Below are 7403 nucleotides of genomic sequence, written 5' to 3' on the forward strand. Positions count from 1 at the left end.
ACCATGGCCGGCCCTCCATTCGGCGTCCCAGGCGGTCTTGGAGTGGGGGACGACGACGATGAAGTGGCAGGTGGCGGCGACGGCCGGTGGTTTCATCCAATGCTAAAAGATTCCCGATCTGGGATTTTTTTTTCCAGAGCTATGCCAGGGCCGTTCGTGGGCATGCATCCGTCTTGGATTGAGGTTGCCGCCAGCCTCGACCTCCCTTCGCTGGTAGCGCTCAATGACGGCTGCGCCGCTCCGCTCCCGGCTTGTCGCCGAACGTCGCTGACCGCCATCCGCCGTCATGCGCAAGCAGTCGAGGGCTCGAGGCAGAGGGGATTTCTTGGCCTGTCCAAACGAACCATTACTTGACTTAGCGGTGGCAGTGGGCGTAAATTCAACTGAAAACTAAGGGTAATTTTAAAACGGACGAAAAAATGGGAAGAAACCTTCCTTCCTTTATTAGTAGGTATAGATAGATATAGACTAAACCTTAACCACTTCGATTTTTCTCAGATTTTTGATTTTCTTTTGAACTAACACGTGTGATGTTTGATGTTTTGATTTTTGCAGCTTCTTTCCTGTGTACGTTTTGGGTTCTGCAGCAATTTGAAAGTGTTAATGAAGCCTCAGTGGTGAGTTTTCTTGGTATTTTCGTGGTGTGCCTGTAGCTACGCTGTAGTTGAGATGGTGGTGGGGTCATCGTTCTCTTCCGTCGATGGTAGCGGTGCTGATTTTCTCGGTCACGACCCTACACGTATCTCTCTCCCGAAACTTCTCCTCTCTTGCCAATAATTTCAATCGCCACCTCTCCTACCGGGGTTCCTTGGCCGCTGGCCCGCCTCCGTCCGCTCCCGCTCGCCGGCGGTATGGTTCGTCAAGACTCGGCTCTCCCAGCTCCGAGAACCATTATTTCGGCACGGCATCGTAGGGCTGCTGCACCTCATGGCGTGATGCCGCCGGGACATGGAGGAGGCCGCCCCGCTGCTCTCCCCCGATGGAACAAGGAGGAGGTCGCCGGAGCAAGCCGAGATCCCAGTGGCGTCCGCGTACAGGCTTGCAGGAGACACCGAGGAGTACGTATGAGGCCTGGTTGCTCCCTCCTCTCCTAACCCCGAGCGCCCTATCTCTGTTCCTTCTATTCGCAGGCAAGAGGTTCAAGGCAGAGACGCCACTGGCTGTAGTCGCACACATCGCCGGCCGGAATCCAGCCGCCGCCGACCGCAATCTAGCCACCGCTGCCCGAAATCCAGCCGCTGCCGCCCGAAACCGGGCCACCTTGGCCTGGATTCGCCCTTCCCCATCGTCTAGAGCCGCCTCCGCCTTCGCCCGTCGCGAGCAACAAGGTAATTTTGATCCCGTCCTGCTTTCTCCTGTCTTACTTCCTATCCTCCTACCTAGATGTGCTGCCGCTGCATGCTTTTCTACAGTTGCTTGCTTTGCTGCCGCCTGGCATCGTCTGCCCGTTAAATTGCTTACGATTTTCCTGATACGCTGTCCAGGGAGTGAGACGCAAGCAACATCGTTGTTGTTGATAATATAGAGGCTGAGGCTGGTGGTATCAATGCAAAATATCTATGGGCTCATGCTTCAAAAATAGCATCACACGCAACAGGCCAAGGAGGCAACTTCTTTGTTGTTTCCAGATTTTGCACGGTTATTCCCTGCTCTCTCTCTTATGTACTAAATTCTTGTGTATTGCTGATAACCTTTCTTACAAATTAATGAACAAAGCCTCCTTCCTTGTGACAAGCTCTGGAAACCAGCAAAAATGATACTGCATTTTTTTTAAATAAGTTCATATTATGTAGTAAAATCCGGAGTAAGTGTCTGTTTGTTGCAGTCCCTGACCATATATGGAACAAAGACAGGTTTACAACGACCTGAACATTGACTACTTGAAGATGTTCCAGCCGTTGCCATAGGACTGTGAGTCCATCCACATTTTCTTTTCTTGGTACTACTTGAAGATAGTTTGTTGCTTTGCCACTGATATTGGTCACCGCACAGTTGGTAACATAGGCCATCATCAAGGACGTTTTAATCGTGATGGTATTTTAGTTTGATTTACCTCATGTATTAGAATTTAATGTATATCTTCAGGCCGAGAGTAAACTGATGAGCTTTCTTATCATCTAGGGGCCATGTCCAAATTGCAAGTACTGAAAACATTCCCTTTTTCAGGACGATACTGTCTATCGCTAGCAGTAGTGCAACAAACACTGTCAAGGGAGCCAAGTATATCCCTTTAATTACCATGGTTGACATATTTGCAACTGTACCTGATTGGCATGGATGAAATTGCCGAGTGTAGAAAATGTAGATGTATATGAGTGCTGCAGCATACAGAAGCAGATGTGCTCCTTCCCTACAGCACATGCATTGCTTCTCACTCCTCTCTCTCTCACACATGGTTGGTGTTGCTGATCCTCTCTCTCTCTGATGTAGAGAAATCTCCGCACATAAAGTCGTTTGATCATGTAACTATTGAAGCCTAGAAAAGATTATTTGGGGGTTCTATTGTAGGCTATCAATGGTGATTTGATCCCACTACAACAAATGTGTTGACTTGTGACCTTCTCTCAGTGACCCTAGGAAAAATCGTCATGATTCTATGATGATTTCACAATGAATGGTCGTGAGCTGATTGGTAGGGTCAAAACCCTAGAAAATAATGACGATTTGGTTTGAAATGTTATTATTTTCTAGGATGAAATCGTCATATTCGGAGCCACGCGGTCCATGACATTATTTCTAAGCGATTACGACCTATTAAAATCGTCGTACATGTTACTTTAGGCCACCTCAACGGGTCCTTATACATGCCCCGTCCATGTGTCTGCCACCTCAGTTATTTTGCATATGTGTCGTGTCCATGTGTCTGCCACCTCAGTTCTTTCGCCTACATATCAGATTCATGTGCCAATTTTCGTTAGGTGTGCGTACGGATTTGGCTAGGCTACTGACATGTTAGACCCACATTTTGACCAGACAAATTAGGATAAAATACCGCTAGGTTCTGTAATTAACAAAGAGAAAATTCAAATAAAGTCAGCATTTGTATCCCTTGAGATATCAGGTTAATACCGTTTCCCGCGGGTGTGAATCTAGCCAATCAAAAGACATGAAACAGCCAACACACAGATCAGCCCCAGACTTCAATCTCAGCTGTCCAAATCACCCTGATCCAACGCACCGAAACCGAGCACGGCGACCGAAATATTTCCCGCGCAGGATATTACCATTGGCGCCAAATTTTGGGTCAACAAAAATTCGATTCTAACGGGCGCGCTACCGAAACCGAGCAAACCAAAGCCAAACCGACCCAGCCCAACCCTTCGTCGAGAACGAGCAATAGCTCGATGGTTGGTGTTGGCAGTGGCCATCCAACCCATCCCAGGTTCGAGTCCCGTTGTGGCCGAATTTCTTGGGATGTCTCACCGGGGCTCTGGGTCCCAAATAAAATCCCCTCCACACATATGTGCCACAACTACTAGCTCCTAGGGACACCCAAATTATGTGTGCTATGTGTATTGTTCTAGAGTCTAACTTGTGCACTAGTGGTGTGCGTGTGTGTGTGGTGTGAGTGTGGTGTTGAGTTGCCAGAAGTTCGATCTTACAGAATACGATCGAGGGTCTCAAAAAAAAAAAAAAAAAAAAAAAAAAAAAGCCCGAACCCTTCGTGCAGACAACCCCATCGAAGGAACCACCCTCGCAACCTACCTACCCAACCCCTCCCTCCCGCCCCCATTCCCCTTCGCCGCCCCCTCTCCAGCCTAGATCCCGGCCAACTCCGGCGATCCCCCTGCACCTCCGACCACCACCCCCGAACCCCTCCTCCTCCCCTCTCAACTCCACCACGTGGAACCACCAAATTTCACCCCAACAGAAACCCTAGCCTGAGATCTCGAGTGTATAGAGAGGAGTAGAGGTCAAGCTCAGGTCTTTTCCGCCCATGGCGACGGCGGCACCTCGGAGTCGCGTGGAGGAGGGAAGCATGGTGGCCAGATGAATCGCGCTGGGCAGATGCGGCCATCCAGCAAGCGGCGGCCTTCACCGATGCCGCGTTATTGGGTACTGCGTGGCCGGTCGGTCACCGAGTCCGGGTGCCACGGACGTCTCTAGCGCTGTCCGGCCCTCCTCCCCGTTCTTCTTCAATTCCTGGCCGGCATACACCGACAAAGACGCCTGGATGGTTCCACGTTCTGTTCCTCCCCGTGTATTTATTGCAATAAATCGAATGTTTCTGCCATTTAGCATTGTTTGGTATCTAGATTGATACTAGTACTGAAGCAAGCAATTTTATTTGTGAGTATTCATCTAATTCCACAATCTGGTTATAAAGACGAAAGACCTCACTTGGTGAAGTGCAGTTATCTTTGTTGGTTATTGACTAAATTGAGACAACTGTAAATATTCTATATGATCACAGTACCGCCTTTTACCTTCTATTTTCATATATATCATGACATAATGCCTTGGTACTATAATCTGCCCTTATTTATTACTTTTTTGTTGTTGTCATGTTTGTGTGCATGTTTGAGCGGCACTTGAATGCAATAAATCTCTGATTGGATATTAGACTCTCAAATTTCAATAGTGGCACTTAAATTTCTGTTGTCAAAGTAACCTGCAAGTTGATTTTTTATATCCACGCAACAAATATGACGTTTGTCTTGTGATTATATTACATATAGCACTGGCTTTGCTAGCACTTTCTTTACCATAGTATCTAGATGCCCTGATATTTTTTTGTAGAGTGTAAGATGAGTTAGTGAGTAATTCGAGTTTAACACAAGCATGGAATTTTACATCAGATAATCGATTTGTTACAGTATTGCATATATCTGAGATAACATGTGCAACTTCCATCGTTTGTAACAATTATTTACCACTAATAAATCTGACCTCCATTTTCTCATTTTGTTAAGTTAATTAGCAGCACAATAACTTGGACAGTAGTAATTGTTTCCTCTCAACTGTGTGCTTTCAATTGTTAATTTTCCCAGAGATATGCTTGTTATACAAATTATAATATACTGTCTTTGTAAATAATAGCTCACTTTTGGTGTTCTAGTAAACTTCTAGAGGATGTTTTTAATTTTCGTGTTCCTGATGCTATGTGCAGACAAAGGCCCACAAGGATTTTTCTAATGTTATCATGACGTAGGTAGGTTTGCATAGGCTCAGCACAAAGAGAAGCGCTAGCTTGTCTGTGAGAATGTGAGTTTCCTCTAGTTTGCATAGCACAAGCATTGTGTATGGCTGCTGTACATATATTGGAGTTTATTTTTGTCCCTTTGCTCTCTTCCTGTACATATATTTATACATATGGCTGGAATTTGTGTGTTGATATATATATATATATATCATGAGTTTTATTTCTAACTCTGCCATGGACTGGATTTCTGGGCATTGATAGATACTCTTCCTACTATGCATTAGAGTTCAATTTTGGTCCCTTTGCTCTCTTCCGTAGCAAGTTGGCTGTTAGGAACCAGTAGTAGTTGCACTGTCCCTGTTTCGTCAACCACTAGTTAGTTTGTTATAGGATGATGTTTACTTGATAGATAGGTTCATCACATGAAGGGTAGGATTAGAGCTGATGTTTTTCTTATTTTGTGTTACACAAAAAAACACTGCCACATAGCACAGATTATGATGAATGCTGTCGTTTTGCATTTTCTTGGGGAGGCATGCTTTTGGTAACGGAAGAGTTGCACATGGCCAAACATGGGACAATTGCTGTCATATATGAAATCAACCTTATTAGATTTTGGGTAATCATTTCTGTTCTAATAATGCCAATTGGCATCACTCGCTTGGTAGTTCAGTATCCAAGTGTAAATTGTGCGACACTCCTGTCCAGAATTCAAGTGTTCTTATTCTTTGGTTTACGGTCCTATACAAATACTATTGAAACTTGGGAGGATTAATCATGTACTAAGGTATCTATGTTATGAGTAACGGTCAGTTATGTCCTTTGATACACCTTGTAAAATTATGATTAACTCCCGTAAATTTTCTGCTTGGTGCGAAATATATTGGCTTGGTTTGTTATGTGATATAATGACTACATTCATATATGTGGTCAAATGAACAATATGTTTCTTCACGAGGCTGGGTACTTCTGTCTTTTGTGATGTTGGGCACTTAATGTTTAGTTTTAGAAACTCATCATTTTTTTAGATGAACTGGTTGCTTTCGACATAGTTATGTGAATTAGACATTCAAACTTCTGTTCATGTTTTCGAGTTTTTCTTTCAATATTTGCTCATTATAATGAGCCATGGCAGCCATGTTCTGAGGATTTTTTATAATTTCAGATGATGACAACCATGGCACCGGTTTCTCAGTGTTGAGCTCACTGTGCTGCAACTGAAGCAACAATCTTCTCTGGATTAGTTAAGTCATCTCTCTATCCCATTCTCCTCTCCGATGCTTGGTTCATGGGACATGATGCCATGCATTATATTTTGATCCAAGTCCAAATGTGCTATGGAAGCTTTGGATGTTATTTTCTGGTTACTGCTATTTGTTGTGTTGTACCTGTTGCTTTATTTTCGACTTTATGTCAAGATATGATCTGTGTAAAATGGAAAATAATGTACTCCTACTCCATTTCTCTCTTTCTGAATTTATTGGCTGCATGATGTTATCCTGCGATAGTATCTAGATGAGTGATACTCTTTTATTTCCCTTGTGGTCATGCTCTTATTTCACTTCACTGAACTGTGAAACTGTTATTCTGGCCAGTATCTGTTTCTTGAATGGTTTTGATTGTTGGCTTGACCTTCGGATGGTTGTTGTTGTGCAGGATGGATGGACGAGCCTATGACAGATGCTTGTTCTTGGACTGGTGGTGGTACTGTGGTAGGTAGCCAGCCGCTGCTAAGCGACGCCGGAGGGAATGGTGCATATGGGGAGAAGTTGGCATGTTGCCATAGTGTTGGTGGACGGGAGAGGTCCTGATGAAGCAGCCGCAAAAAGGGGACCTGGAGGTTGTGAGCTGAGTCTGGCTGGCCGGAAGGACGTTCTTTAGTTCTTGGTGATTCTACCGATGATGGATGTTGTCTGCTGTAGGGATATCTTCATGCGGTGGGTTTATATTTTTGTAACATTCAGTTGCATCCTCGTGTCTTGTACATGTCAACTGTATTTTATTTTGTCTCTCTTCAAAATAATTTCATGTATTTCTCGGTTCTGATTAAACCATCTGTTGTTTAATTGCTATCAATTTGTTGGAAAATAAAATCTGACGTGGGCCTGGTAGGGAAATAGAAAATGAAATGCGGACTGTAGGAAGGCCAAGGCCCAAAATAGAAAAACCTGTAAAAAGGCTGAGGCCCAAAATACGAACGGACCAAAAAAAAGGCTAAGCCGAGAAAAAAAAAAGCTGGTGTTAATGGGCTCAGCCCATG

The 7403-nt window shown here is 44.5% G+C and overlaps 1 long non-coding RNA gene across 1 annotated transcript; it reads left to right on the forward strand.

The window, feature by feature from the left end:
* Positions 1-3750: 3750 nt before the first annotated feature.
* Positions 3751-7175, forward strand: LOC127325852 (uncharacterized). The gene is made up of 2 exons (XR_007867392.2): positions 3751-5205; positions 6309-7175. It is a non-coding gene; the product is annotated as an uncharacterized lncRNA (long non-coding RNA).
* Positions 7176-7403: the final 228 nt, after the last annotated feature.

This window comes from Lolium perenne, chromosome 7, assembly GCF_019359855.2.
Source record: "Lolium perenne isolate Kyuss_39 chromosome 7, Kyuss_2.0, whole genome shotgun sequence".
Taxonomy (NCBI): Eukaryota; Viridiplantae; Streptophyta; class Magnoliopsida; order Poales; family Poaceae; genus Lolium; species Lolium perenne.